The following is a 15991-nucleotide window of genomic DNA, read 5'->3' as shown; positions in this document are numbered from 1 at the left end:
CAAACTTCAAGCTGAAAAAGACAAATAAACTAAAGCTAAACGATACCCAATAATAAATGCATCTGAAAATATCTAGGGACGAGATTTTCAGTCCATACGCAATTTTCTACCCTGGCTGGGTGTTCCAGGACAGTAAACTAATTAACAGGGCCTCCTAATTCAAGTCCCGAGAGCGCTGCTAACCCAAGAACCACAAGGACCCACTATTTTCCCTTTTCTCGTTTACTTCAGACCTGGCTTGAAAAGGCAAACAATATGCCCTTTCAATAGGCATCTGCTCTCGAAAAATCAACTGCAACAACTACTGCAAACATTGTTTAAACAATTATATATACAGTATATATATATATACAAATAATAATAATTGGATTGAAAAGTATAATGTAATACCCTTCAATTGGAATCTGCTCTTGAAAAAATAAAGGAACTGCAATACCCACTGCCCTAAAATTTCTTAAACACGAATATATATATATATATACTACGGTATACAAAACAAATAATAAAATAAATCCAAAATCTTAATAATGACATATCGAGAATCTTAATGATAACATATCCAAAATCTTAATATATCTACAACTCAAAAAAACAAAAAATGACTCAAATGCCCAACTCCCCTCCAAAAATACCCAACATGTGGCAAACATTTGAGGAAAGGAAAGGAAAGGAAAGGAAAGGAAAGGAAAGGAAAGGAAAGGGGGATGTCACCAGGTCAGAGGAGACACGGAGGGAAGAGGAGAGAAGGAAGATATGGGGAGATTTCGGGGAGGGAAGAGGGGGGGAGGGGAGGGGGCAGAAGGAAGAGGGCCAGACAGCTGGGAGGAAGTGCCACAATAAGGAGACAAACTGAACCAGTTAACGGCCGCTGCCTCCTCCTCCTCCTCCATCTAATTCGGCCATTCGTCGTCGAACCACCACCAGGCCTCCCCCCCCCCTCTCTCTCTCTCTCTCTCTCTCTTAGTAACAAAAAGCAAAAGGGTTGGAACTCTTCCTTTCTCACCTCTCTCTCTCTCTCTCTCTCTCTCTCTCTCTCTCTCTCTCTCTCTCTCTCTCTCTCTCTTAGTAACAGAAGCAAAAGAATTGAAACTCTTCCTTTCATCTACTTAGCCTCTCTCTCTCTCTCTCTCTCTCTCTCTCTCTCTCTCTCTCTCTCTCTCTCTCTCTCTGAGTAACAGAAGAAAAAGTTAGAACTCTTCCTTTCACCTCACTTAGCCTCTCTCTCTCTCTCTCTCTCTCTCTCTCTCTCTCTCTCTCTTAGTAACAGAAGCAAAGGATTGAAACACTTCCTTTCATCTACTTAGCCTCTCTCTCTCTCTTATTAACAGAAGCTCTTCCTTTCATTGAAACTCTTCTCTTCTCTCTAGTTAGGCTCTCTCTCTCTCTCTCTCTCTCTCTCTCTCTCTCCACTTCAACAAGCAGTTAAGTGCCTTAAGACGGGACCATCAGAATAGTTAAGAATCTTATATTCCATTTCATCTCAAGCCTATTTATTTCATTAAAATGCAAAGCCTCCTATTTACGAAACGTGAGAGCTATTTATTTTAATAACAAAACTGGAGACAAATCAGTTTGTTAAATCAGAAAATATATATTATACTGTATATATCTATGTATAACTGAATCACGAAAATATGGAACGCGATGAATATATAAATAAAGACAAAATCCACGAAGGAAAGGGAAACAACAGAGTGCTGCAAGGCCTTTCGACTTCTTGTCCTTTACTTAGCAGACCACTAAGCACAGGACGAGAAGTCGAGAGGCCTTACAGTACTCCATTGTTTCCTTTATATATATATATATATATATATATATATATATATATATATATATATATATATATATATATACATAAAATACATCCTATTAAGACCTCCAGACTATCTATCCTGTTAAACTCAAGATTAATTAGACCTTACTACATCAAGACTAATCACATTCTCTTAGACCTCATGATTAATCATCCTATTAGATCAAGACTAATAATTTCATCTGACGTGAAGATTATTATTCAATTATGCATCACGACTTACTCAACTGGGCCTAAACACTTACTAAGCTCCGTCACACTCAAACACTGACGTGGCAGACCACAAAAACATTTATTTATTCCATCAGAAATGGCAAGATGCGCACTCCGTCACGGTTATGTATAATCAGTCTTGCAGTGAACACGTCTCCACTTTTCTCTCTCAATTTAGCAACAAGAAAGCCTTCAGTTTCTGAAGTCGCCTCTACTATATATCTCTCTGGCTGTCACGTCTCCCCAGAGAAACCCACAAGTGATGTTTGTGCTTTGTAATGCTTTGAAGTATCCTTCTCTCTCTCTCTCTCTCTCTCTCTCTCTCTCTCTCTCTCTCTCTCTCTCTCTCTCTCTCTCTCCATCAAAAGAAAATAAAACATCCCTTTCTCTGTAGACACCAAAAAATGGGAAATTTCTCTGTGTGTGTGTGTGTGTGTGTGCGTACACACTAAAAAGGAAAATATCTCTTGTAGAGACCAAAATGGAAAAATACCTCTTTATACATCAAAAGAAGGGAAAAACCTCTCTCTCTCTCTCTCTCTCTCTCTCTCTCTCTCTCTCTCTCTCTCTCTCTCTCTCTCTCCGCCAGAAGAAGGGGAAAATAAAACACAAGACCATCCCAAAGGTAAACCTATAATAAAATCATGAAAACACAGACACACACAAACACACACACACACACACCACTAAGCGACCAACCCAGAGCCATTAGCCTTAACGCCAAAATCAATAAAAACCCCGATGCCAAAACTCATAAAACTCGCGTCAAAACTCCTTCGGTGATAAAGCTGTTCCGCCTTGCTGGACGACCTCCAAGAGTAATCTCTTGTGTAGTAAAAAGTAAGGTATGTGTGTATATGTATATACATATTTCGAGTTTCATTGGTTGAAACTAGAAAAATCAGCCTCTAATTGAAGTTACATTGGTTGAAACTCGAAAAATCAGCCTTTAATTGAGGTTTCATTGGTTGAAACTCGAAAAATCATCCAACTAATGAAGTTTCAAAACGAAATTGTCTAGAAAAATCAGACCCTTTTTTAAGTTTCATGGCTGAAACTCAAAAAATCAGCCCCCATTTTGAGTTTCATTGGTTGAAACTCGAAAAATCCGCCCCTATTTCGAGTTCCACTGTTTGAAACTCGAAAAATCCTCCCCTATTTTGAGTTTCATTGGTTGAAATTCGAAAAATCAGACCTTTTTTGAGTTCCATTGGTTGAAATTCGAAAAATCAGACCTTTTTGAGTTTCATTGGTTGAAATTCGAAAAATCAGACCTTTTTTGAGTTTCAGTGGTTGAAATTCGAAAAATCGACCTTTTTTGAGTTTCAAAGGTTGAAATTCCAAAAATCAGACCTTTTTTGAGTTTCATTGGTTGAAACTCGAAAAATCTGCCTTTCTATTTTGAATTTCATTGGTTGGAAATTCGAAAACCAACCCTATTTGTTTCATTGGTTGGTTGAAACTCAAAAAATCCGCACCTATTTTGAGTTGCACTATTTGAAACTTGAAAAATCCGACCCTATTTTGGTTTGTGACGGAGGATGAATCAGAAAACCTGGGGTACCCCGAACCCCTAAGAAAAGGATTACATGAATCACAGCAGGCCTCTTCCAAGATGGAAAATTAAATGAATCTAATAAATCAAGAATGCGAAGAAAATGCCAAATCTTAGCAGCAAATGGCAAGAATTAATGTGGCACTGAAACATTTTTTCCCACAACTTGGCGTTAGAACATCCTCGACTATAACTTCAAAGCATGTGATGTGTAACACACCATAAAATGTGATTGCAGCGAGTGCGCCTCTTTCTCTCTCTCTCTCTCTCTCTCTCTCTCTTCTCTCTCTCTCTCTCTCTCTCGTTTTATTCCAAATAGCTTCTTCCATTCAATGAATTCACCACCCTAATTTGATATGAATAAAAAATACAGCTCGTTCAGCACAGCTTCTTTCATTGGGTAAGCTATTCAAATGAGGACCAATAAAGGAAAAAATGTACAATAAATTCGTCAAAACAAGAACTCGCCTAAAAACAGAAAAACAGTAATAAATTTCAATCATTAACAAAACATGATTTGAATTTTTTGGACGACATTCAAATGGTAAACACGACAAGCGCTACCGAAAATAATGTCATGTCTTTTCATCGAGAGAGAGAGAGAGAGAGAGAGAGAGAGAGAGAGAGAGAGAGAGAGAGAGGAGGAGGAGGAGGAGGAGGGAGGAGGAGGAGGAGGAGGAGGAGGAGGAGGAGGAGGAGGAGGAGGGGAGGAGGAGGAGGAGGAGGAGGAGACTAAAAAACATTAGCCAGCATTGCAGTTCATTCAAAGCTCCATCAGTAATTACCCAGGCGAAAATGCCAATGTATTTTTATCAATACAATGCGCGCAGCTTTTTATGACAACTGGCACTGAACCACATTGTTGACACTGACAGCTAATTAGTTGTTTACGTTTTTATACGGCCATTTCAGGGCTGAAGTCCTTCCATAAAAAGATGCCTTTCAATACATGCAAAAAAATACACAAATTGCCATTTGCATTCCAGCGTTTCAAAACTTTACGAAAATTCCATGGTAATTAATCATCCTCCTTTTTATCAGCTGAATTAAGCTTTCGAATTCATTAATATGAATGGGAGAAGCCATGTTAAATAAAGGGAGGATGGAGAGGGGGGAAGGGGGAGGGGGTTTATCAGTTCCATTGTTTAACTTATATTAGTTCAGGCTGTTATGGAGAATCTCCTTTGCAAAAGTTCTGAGAGAGAGAGAGAGAGAGAGAGAGAGAGAGAGAGAGAGAGAGAGAGAGAGAGAGAGAGAGAGAGAGAGAGAGAGAGAGAGAGAGGTTTTACTTTACAACCACACTAAAGGTTAGAGCAGCCTTTAGATCTCTCACCGGCATTCTACGAGAGAGAGAGAGAGAGAGAGAGAGAGAGAGAGAGAGAGAGAGAGAGAGAGAGAGAGAGAGAGAGAGAGAGAGCTTAGATCTCTCTACCGGCATTCTACGGAGGAGAAGAGAGAGAGGAGAGAGAGAGAGAGAGAGAGAGAGAGAGAGAGAGAGAGAGAGATATGGGGGAGTAAATACTGGCATGCTGTAGACAGCACTAATGACTATTTGCAAAGTCCTTCTAGCCTAATTCGCTTTGTTCTCTAACTTTTAAGTTTCAGCCGAGTTCTAATGCCTTAAACCCCGGCCTCCCCCTGCCCCCTCTAATAACGCCCAGCCTCTAAGAGTCTGGAAAAGACGCCTGTGGTCTCCCTTAAACTACTGTCTAATAATAATAATAATAATAATAATAATAATAATAATAATAATAGTAATATAATACCAGTCATATCAATTTATAAACTGTAACTTTTTAAATCATCGCATGTTCATAATCACTTCTATACTAATTATTTCTATAGTAATGAATTATTCTATGATAACTAATTCTATAATATTTAATTCTATAATAACTACTTCTATATTTAATTCTAAAATGATTACTTCTATAATATTTAATTCTATAATAATTACTTCTAGTAACAATCACTTCTACCGGGTCCTAAAACATGCTACTGCCCTCCTTATTCCACAGACATCTAACCCCCCTCCCCCCAAAACTCCAATTCTTCACCACAGTGAGCAGGATACCTTTAATCGCACCATCTAAATCTCTCTCTCTCTCTCTCTCTCCCAAAATCCTTCCCCATAACCCGTCCAAGCCTCACTTCATAAATCTAGGACGCCCTACTTATTACACTTCCCCCGAAATCCTGCCTTGGATGGTATCCTAGAGTCCTTCCTTATTACTGAATTTGTTTTCCTTATTGACTGTCTTGGTGCCTCCTCCTCCTCCTCCTGTTCCTCCTCCTCTTGTTTCACCTCTTCTTCGTCTTGTTCCTCCTCTTCTTGTTTCAACTCCTCTTCTTCTTCTTCTTCTTCTTCCTCCTCTTGTTTCACCTCTTCTTCCTCTTCCTCCTTCTCTTGTTCTCCTCTTCTTCCTCTTCCTCCTCCTCTTGTTTCCCTCTTCTTCCTCCTCCTCCTCTTGTTTCACCTCTTCTCCCTCTTCCTTCTCTCCTCTCTTTGTTCTCCTCTTCTTCCTCTTCCTCCTCCTCTTCTTCTCCCTCTTCCTCTTCCTCCTCCTCTGTGCTCTCCTCTTCCTCCTCCTCTTGTTCTCCTCTTCTTCCTCTTCCTCCTCCTCTTGTTCTCCTCTTCTTCCTCTTCCTCCTCCTCTTGTTCTCCTCTTCTTCCTCTTCCTCCTCCTCTTGTTCTCCTCTTCTTCCTCTTCCTCCTCCTCTTGTTCTCCTCTTCCTCCTCCTCTTGTTTCAACTCTTTTCCTCTTCCTCCTCCTCTTATTTTTCTTCTTCTTCTTCTTCCACCTCTTGTCTCTCCTCCTCCTCTTATTTTTCTTCTTCCACCTGAAAGATGTCTTACAGGCCTCACCAGCCCTCCCCCAAAACTTACCAAGGTGGAGATTTCAACTTTAAATATAAAATAACGACATTTTTCTGGTGGATTACGTTGAATAAAGGATTCTTACATGATTAGCTTTCTTTGTTTAAAGGGTTGTCTATTATCAAGTGGATTTTTCCCTTCTCAAACAAGTTTACTAATTAATTTTAACCTTCGAATTAAAAGACTGCTTTTTAATGTAGATTGACTTAATAAAAAAAAATACGCCGAAGTTTCTTCGGCACAATCGAGTTTTCTGTACAGCCGCTACATCGTATAATCAAGGCCACCAAAAATAGATCTATCTTTCGGTGGTCTCGGTATAATACTGTATGAACCGAGGCCCATGAAACTTTAACCACGGTCCGGTGGTGACCTATCCTATATCGTTGCCAGAGGACGCGATTATGACTAACTTTAACCTTAGATAAAATCAAAAATTACTGAGGCTAGATGGCTGCAGTTTAGTATGTTTGATGACTGGAGGGTGGACGATGAACATACCAATTTGCAGCCCTCTAGCCTCAGTAGTTTTTAAGATCAGAGGGCGGACAGACAAAGCCGGCACAATAGTTTTCTTTTACAGAAAGCTAAAAGGCAGTTTCTTCAATTTCCCGTTTTCCCCATCTCAAATATTCGTGTTCGATTGAATTAACGTCTGGCTCGCTCCCTTCTAATCCCCAGAAGGAAAATAAAACACAACCAAGGGCAGCAATTTCTATATTTCTATTTTATCTTTCTACATTTTCCCGGTAGAGAGGGTTATGGAGTCAGCTTACTTCAAATATTCGTCTGTAAAACTGTTTTACGTTCGCCCCATGTCATATGCAACACCCCCCCCCCACCAAAAACCTCCAACCTTCCCCCGCTCTTCCCAGGCAACCCCAAAATTCGGACCAGAAAAAACTTGAAACACGCCCACACACCTACACGTTCGAACCACGCCCACCGTTACACAGCCACACCTCTCTCGCTCCCTCCCCCTTCCACCCGCCCACGAGCCCTCTTGCAGAGAGAGAGAGAGAGAGAGAGAGAGAGAGAGAGAGAGAGAGAGAGAGAGAGAGAGGAGAGAGAGAAAGGGTCTTGAACTCTTGATTGATTAGATGCCTCTCTCTCTCTCTCTCTCTTTTCTCTCTCTCTGGAGAACCAATGAACCGAAATTACATCGAGATGGCGAACTGCATCGATTTCGAGTTCTCTTTTTTCAATTCATCTTAACAAGACTACAAAGTAAGTTGTCTTTAAGGATTGAAGGGCGTGTGTGTGTGTGTGTGTGTGCTGAGCCTGGTCTCATATCTTGCAAATACAACAACGGTCGTTGTTGCTCTTATATCTGGATGCAACGGCGATGTAGCCTTGTTCTTCTTCTTCTTCTTCTCTCTCTCTCTCTCTCTCTCTCTCTCTCTCTTTGCAATTTTACAATGAACACCTGAAAGGCATAATAAAAAATGTTCACTATCCATCTCATCAATGTTAAAATACACACGCCTCGAGAGAGAGAGAGAGAGAGAGAGAGAGAGAGAGAGAGAGAGAGAGAGAGAGAGAGAGAGAGAGAGAGAATCCAAAATTTTACCTGGAAGACATAATAAAAAATGAAGACATAATAAAAAATGTTCACTATCCCTCTCTACGCTCTTAAAATATACACGCCGAGAGAGAGAGAGAGAGAGAGAGAGAGAGAGAGAGAGAGAGAGAGAGAGAGAGAGAGAGAGAGAGAGTTTAAAATTCCAATCCCCTTTTCGCAACGTAACGAGGAAAAATCTGATCCTTGAATCCTGACACTTAAACCCCGCCCCCCACCGAGGGAGGGGGAAGGTTTAAGTCCTCGTTGAGTGGGGACTGGGTGGGATCTACTCTGAATTGGGAGTGAATCCGGTGAAAATGTTTTCACGCCCGTGAGGGCGGGAATTCCCTCGATGAGGTCCTACTATTTGCAGTTATATATGTAGATGAAGTATTGAACACTATTATTTTTTCCTATCTCTCTATCCATTCATGACGAACATCCACACCACCCAATTAACGACCAGGTACATATTTCAATGCTTGGGCCAACAGAGGCATAATTTATTAGGGAAAATCGTCCTATTGTTTCTTCCTAGATCCGCAATCAAACGGAAATTCCCGGCTAGCTAACCCCTCTTCTCTTTCTCTCTCTCTCTCTCCCAACTAACATACCCATGACCCTGAAACACACCCTCTCTCTTTCTCTCTCTCTCAACTAAGATACCCATGACCCCTGAAACACACCCTCTCTCTCTCTCTCAACTAAGATACCCATGACCCCTGAAACGCACCCGCTCTCTCTCTCTCTCTCTCTCTCTCTCTCAACTATAACATACCCATGACCCTTGAAGCACACCACAGTACACAAACTTTCTCTTTCTCTCTCTCGCTCTCTCTTTCTCAACTAAAATACCCCTAACTTCTGAAACACACTAACCAATCCCCCCCCCCCCCACCTCCTCCCTCTCTCTCTCAACTAAAATACCCCTGACCTCTGAAACACACCAACTCTCTATCTATCTATCTCTCTCGGAACTAACATACCCATGACCTCTGAAACACACCAACGTTTTCCACCCTTCAACCTTCCTTTCTCTTCTTCTCTCTCTCTCTCTCTCTCTCTCTCTCTCTCTGCCTGTACCTCCTACGCCTCTCTGTGTCCAGCGTCGATTAATTCCCGCATAAAGGGGAACCAACACAATCTTGTCTGAATGACAGCTCTCAGAATAGGAGGGGAATGGGTAGAGAGAGAGAGAGAGAGAGAGAGAGAGAGAGAGAGAGAGAGAGAGAGAGAGAGAGAGAGAGAGAGATGCTGCCATCTATCTACCACGCAAAAAGATAGCGCCGCAGATATTCGACCCTAAATGGCATACCCTTCATAAGAGTGAGTGATAGGGCTGCTATGTCTATCTATGAATGAATGAATGGGGGAGACTTATGAATGGGGACTCTGGCTGGGTGGGTGGTCGCTGCGTAAGAAGGGCATGCGAAGGGAGTCGTTTAGGACATTACGCGAAAGAGGGCGAACTGAAAGAAACGCCAGAGAGAACGAATAAAAATGGCTTCAGAGAGTAGAGGCAATGTGATATGGCGTTAACAGATGGCTTATTGATAATCAGGGGAAATTGCAGTAGTTTATATGTGCAAGGCAAAGAAGGGGAATAAATACTTAAGAAGAATGAACATATATACTGTATATGTATATATATATACATATATATATTATACAAAAGTAATATATATAAGTATATATACATATATATAAATAAATATGTAAATATATAATTACAGATAAGTCCATGTTATATATAATTACAGATAAATCCACGAAGGACAGGGAAACACTGGAGTGCTGCGAGGCCTCTCGACTGTCTGTCGTCCTTTACTTAGCAGACTCTTTATATATTCAAGTTCTGTATTTTCGTGATTCAGTTATACACACACATTATAATATATATATATATATATATATATATATATATATATATATATATATATATATATATATAAAACCTACATGCCTTCCCCATTAAAGTAAAAAAAAAAAAAAAAGTCTTTTGGTTGACTGATATCACAATTTACCCGGCGTCACTCCAACTGGCGCATGCTCCCTCAAGCCTCCTGCGACCCAATGCAGTCGACTGACCAACCAGGTTTCACTCACAGCTTACTTAAACAGAGGCATAACACTGGGGATCTACGCCACTCCACCTCATCCGGGAATCGAAGCTGGGAGACCTTTCTGGTGGGGATTCTTATCTTGTGAAGACTGCTGACTTCACTCTCTCTCTCTCTCTCTCGAGCCCAGCTGCGACCCACAACAATCAAACAACCAAGTACGTAATTTCCTGCCCAGATCAGCGACTGCAAGCTGAATTAAATAGGGAACGCATTCTTACCGTTATATCTCCTGCCCGCCTCGGAAATCCAACAGATGCCCCCTTGGTCGAGAGCAGATTGGTGCCCCTGCGCCAGAACGCACCAAAAAGAGAGAGAGAGAAAAAAGAGAGAGAGAGAGAGAGAGAGAGAGAGAGAGAGATGGCGGCGTCATCAAACGAAAAACGGGAGGTGAGTCACAGAGAACTGACAGGACGTGGAATTCGGTGGGAATGTAGCAACATGAGAAAATAAACACACAAACATTCACACACACACATATACACATACAAACATACGTACACTGATGTGATATATTTAGGAGAAACGCCAAGTGGGATGTATCAGAGAAATAAATAATGACGAAAGTCGAAAAAAACTGAGTGATAGTAAACGGTTCTGTTATACATTATATACTGTGTTATGTATATATATATATATATATATATATGTATATATACTATATATATATATATATATATATATATATATATATATATATATATATATATATATATATATATATATATATATATTTATTGTCCAGTGTCACACTCCCCAATCTATATATGGCAAGAGCAACCATCACCCCCTCAATAAATTCCAATAACACCCACAGGCTTTTCATTGAAAGCCTTGAAAACCAAAAAAGAGACCAACTCAGGAAATTCCTCCCAAAGACCAATATACCGCTCTGCAACTGCTAGCTTTTTTTTTTTTTTTTTAGTTATTTCCCGCATTATTCTGCATCACTGAGAGAGATTCCTTTCTCTCGCCTCTCACTGACGTCAGTCTTGCTGGCTATTTGCATCCTCTGTCAACTTAGCGTCTAGAGAGAGAGAGAGAGAGAGAGAGAGAGAGAGAGAGAGAGAGAGAGAGAGAGAGAGAGAGAGAGAGAGAGAGAGAGTTATTTCGCAGACAGGGAAGCGTAGGGGAAGGGAAAAAAAGGGGCGGAACGAAGGGTAACATTCGTCGTCTGCGTTTTGCAGGAGAGAGAGAGAGAGAGAGAGAGAGAGAGAGAGAGAGAGAGAGAGAGAGAGAGAGAGAGAGAGAGCACACCGAACAAAGCGACGGAGATGGGAAACGTCAAACTCCTGACGCCCCTGAAATAGGGCGACGTCCAGTAGCGCTGTCAACCAGACTGGTTCTAACGAGAGAGAGTTCCCAGAGAGAGAGAGAGAGAGAGGCGGGGTTGGAGGGCAACTGTCAATACTGTATGCGCAGACAGGCTATAAAAAAAAACGCCAAAAATAAACGAACTGTTGGGCTAAACTTATCAACAACATTTCCTGACGGAAATGCACAAAGTTGATAAATAAACAACAACACGCTGTAGTGTCAACAGTATCAACAGCATTTCCTGACGGAAATGCACCAAGTTGAAAATAGCATTGACGAAAATTCAGACGTTCATTATCATCATCATCTTCAACCGCTCCAACCGGCCCCTTACAAAATTAGGTCTTATTTTCAATTTGCAATACTACAAAGGCACTTTTTGCAAGTTATACACATCGAAGGCAGTCAAAACCCGCCACTACGATATGAAAAATTAAAAAATAGAAAACACTTCCACATACATTCAAAATATTGAAACCGGAAGCATTAAAACTCCAAGCTCCTTCATAACTGATGGAGAATTTCCCATAATTCCCACAGCGTCGGATAATATAAGTTTTATGCACGATGACTGAAAAGGTCCTATTAATATCAAGTGAAATTCAACACTTACCATACAGCTGGTCCTCCCGAAAATTAAACTGATTTAAATATAGAATTTAGGCCAAAGGCTAAGCACTGGGACCTATGAGGTCATCCAGCGCTGAAACGCAAATTGACTGTAAAGGTTCGAAAGGTCTAACAGGAGGAAAACCTCTCAGTTGCATTATGAATCAACTGTTAGGAGAGGGTGGAAAGTAAGACGGAAGAGAGAGAATATGAAAGGAGGTACAGTAAAAGGAACGAAAGGGGGTTGCAGCTAGGGGCCTACGGAAGGCACGCTGCAAAGAACCTTAAGTATGTCTGCAGTGCACCGCATGAGGCGCACTAACGGCACTACCCCCCTACGGGGTGCTCCTCCCGAAAAGCCAAGCAATTTACAATCAAAACATTAAAACAAATGCGGAAAACAACTTTATCTGTCAAGGAGTGGCCCTTTTTTCCTTAGGTGAAAAAAAGGCACTGGTTCAAGTTCACTTACAGCCCCCACGCATTCTTTGAGGGATAATTGATAGGCAAGGTTGATTTCCAATGCAGGCACAAGGTTACTGCTGTGAATAAATCAGGCGTTCAACAACGGCATGCTTTCAAACACATTTATTATTCTTTAATGACATCCTGAATCAATTGCAATGCGGTGCCCTAACTATTGCATTGTAATCTTGCTGATAATTATACTAAATATTTTTATTTTCAGGACACAAGTATAGATGATCAAACAAGGCCGAATGTTGTACATGGAACTGAAACTTCCCATATGCCTGAAATACAAAATTACTTCTAAAATCTTAAAAGAAATCCTGTACTCCAGTTCTTTAACTTGCAACTTAGAAGTCCTGGTCTGAAATTTTGGTCATATTCCTACACTTAAAATGATTTCATAAAGTTTAAAAGTGCTCTCAGAATGCATTATGAAGTCTACAAGTTTAAAAATCCTCTGGCTTATTATTATGAATTCCAAGTCTAAAATCGAAACCTACACCTCCAGTCTCTAATCAGAACAACTCAACAGGTCTGATATGAAACCCAGCGACGCTCAGACTAACCAGAGCCCACAGACCAAACTTAAATCAGAAACCATCCAACTCGGCCTTCAATCAAAACCTCATCAAAGATCACAGGAAGTCCTGGGTTCTAAATTAAACTTAAGCGACATGTAAAAAAAATTCCACGTACAGTTTATTCATGGGATACCTCCATCATCAAAATAAACACACTGAGGCGTAGAAGCCTAGTGTAAACAATGCTTCCCTTTGCAGAAGAGGAGAAAGGAGAAAAACACAAGACGCCACGCTGTGGTGGGCTTTTGGAGTTCTCATGGGACGCTGTGATGAGAGAGAGAGAGAGAGAGAGAGAGAGAGAGAGAGAGAGAGAGAGAGAGAGAGAGAGAGAGAGAGAGAGAGAGTACTTCAAAGACGGTAGAGTATCATGGTGAAAATCTCAGGGAAACTGCCTACAGAGAGAGAGAGAGAGAGAGAGAGAGAGAGAGAGAGAGAGAGATAAGCTACTTTTAGAAAAACTCATTCATTTGATACCTCAAATAAAAAAACTATTACTAAGTGACGTTACAACAACAATGGTTTTAGAACTGTCAAATATAGAAGTAGCACAAACTCGTGCTTAAAAATACAAACCCTGAAGCCTCTTATAAATCCTTTCTGCGTCCTTTGACAAATCTCTAATTGCTGACTGTAAGAAAAGCAGACTTCCTCTATAATTCCAGGACAGATAATTTTCAAATACAGGATTCTTTTTATTTACTTCTGGGGGTCAGGAAAGATGGTTAAAGTCGCACACAACACGGCGGTGGTTCCATGTCTAGACTCTTCATTGATCAAACTTGCAAATTCGCGATTAAAAATATACGTCTAGACTCTGGACCAAACCCACCAGGAATGGGAATAAATCGGGAATGCACGAGTGACTCCCGTTCCAGGCAAAAGTTGACCGTCTCTCGTCATTAAAGAGGGCGAAGTAACTCGTTGCATGCAATGCCGCTGAACACAAAGACCAAAGCGCACTGCAATGCCACCCAATCCCCCCTCCTTCCCCTCCTTCCTCTCTCTCTCTCTCTCTCTCTCTCAACAGATCGACATTCCCATGTGCTGTCTGGTCGCATTTCCCCGTCGACTGCCGCCAATTCCCTCGCTTCCCCTCAGACTGGCTAATGACAGGGAGTCGGCGTACGCAGAGAGAGAGAGAGAGAGAGAGAGAGAGAGAGAGAGAGAGAGAGAGAGAGAGAGAGTCAAGAATTATTTCAACCTTTGCAAAGGTAAGTAGGTGAATAAAATGGCATTAAATACAATGCATAAAAAAAACATAAATGACATCTTAGCAGACGAGAAGCCTCTAGGAAAAGGAGAGTCAAGGAGACAGTGTATAAACAATGCAATGCGATGTGTATCCCATTGTATACATACAATATCATGTGTATCCACTCACTTCCCTCCTGTGTATCCAGGCGTCAATAACCTAGATGTTGTCGCGCCAGTTTTATAGAAGCCATAAAACCATCAATCAATCAATTAATCTGTGTATCGATTGTGTCCATACACTTGCTTGTGTGTATCCATTGTATCCATATACCTTGCTTCTGTGTATCCACCGTATCCATACACTTCCTCCTGAGTATCCAGGCGTCAATAATCTAGATGCTGTCACGCATGTTTTAATAGCCATAAAACCATCAACCAATCAATTAATCTGTGTATCGATTGTGTCCACACACTTCCCTCTGTGTATCCACTGCATCAGTACACTTCCCTCTGCACAACAACGACAACCTACGTATAATAATCTCCTCTATCGTCGCTGACCCCACAGACTGGAAGTATGCAGAGACTGTCCGAACTCCAGGAAGGAATGTAATGTCAATCGTCTAGACCGAGACCTCTCTCTTCCTTAGGACTTGGTCTAGACCGTGGTACTGTCCTACGAGGTGGGGACTCAGTCTAGGCCTACTTACACTACCGTCATTTCAGATTGGATACTTAGACAGTCGATGGATAAATAAATAATAAAATACTTTTATGGGGAAGCTCCTTTGGGAATCTCAGGGTCTAGACCAAGACCTCTCTTTATCTTTTCGGTCTTGGTCTAGGCTAGACCGTGGTACTGTCCTAAAAGATGGGACTTGGCTAGGCCTACTTACGCCACCGTCATTTCAGACGGCAAATTTACAGTCGATGGATAAATAAACAATATACTTTTACGAGGAAGCTCCATGGGAAGTGTCTCCACGGTCTAGACCAAGACCTTTCTCCTACCTTTAAGGCATTGGTCTAGATCGTGCGGTCATTTCCGACTGGAAATTTAGACAGTCGATGGATAAATAAACAATATATAGAAGTCAGAAGGACGCTAAATAAATACATAAAAAAAAACAGTCAGTGACCCATGAACAAGGCGAACGAAGGAAAGCACAAAATACCCGCACAATCAACTTACCTTCTATCAAGAGGAGAGGAGGAGGGGGAGGGGGGTGAGGTCCGGATGGCTCAGTAGCACATATCGGCCACTCTGGCGCGCAGGCCTCTGCTTCCTCAAAACTCTAATCTGTTGGCGGGACGAGAACAGAAAAAGGCCGAATTAATGGAAGCCACTTTCATAAAGGGGAGGCTTCGTTTAACTCCGCGTTAAAGCTGGTTATCCACACAATGGGTTTCAACGGTCATAATACCATACACTAACAGTTAATGATTATGTAGATTACGCTACTGGACAGGCGTTACATGTATGTGAATATGTACATGTATATGTATGTATATGTATATATGTACGTGTATATATATACAGAGAGAGAGAGAGAGAGAGAGAGAGAATATAGAATTTAGGCCAAAGGCCAAGCGCTGGGATCTACGATGCCATTAAGCGCTGAAACGGAAAATGACAGTAAAAAGGTTTGAAAGGTGCAACACGACGAAAACGATAGGAG

General features: G+C 41.2%; 1 protein-coding gene across 41 annotated transcripts in view; it reads right to left on the bottom strand.

Moving 5' to 3' along the window:
- Positions 1-15991, bottom strand: part of Synd (protein kinase C and casein kinase substrate in neurons protein Synd) — a 266290-nt gene that overhangs the window by 101965 nt on the left and 148334 nt on the right. For 36 of the 41 annotated variants that reach the window (XM_067131573.1, XM_067131581.1, XM_067131591.1 and 33 more), the window contains one exon: positions 15505-15612. The exons of the other annotated variants lie outside the window; for them this stretch is intronic. The gene's annotated coding sequence lies outside the window, so the exon portion shown is untranslated. The remainder of the gene's footprint in view (positions 1-15504; positions 15613-15991) is intronic. 41 annotated transcript variants of the gene reach the window in all.

Source organism: Macrobrachium rosenbergii, chromosome 30 (assembly GCF_040412425.1).
Source record: "Macrobrachium rosenbergii isolate ZJJX-2024 chromosome 30, ASM4041242v1, whole genome shotgun sequence".
Taxonomy (NCBI): Eukaryota; Metazoa; Arthropoda; class Malacostraca; order Decapoda; family Palaemonidae; genus Macrobrachium; species Macrobrachium rosenbergii.
The sequence above is the reverse complement of the archived record's forward strand: the minus strand, read 5'-3'. Positions and strand labels throughout refer to the sequence as shown.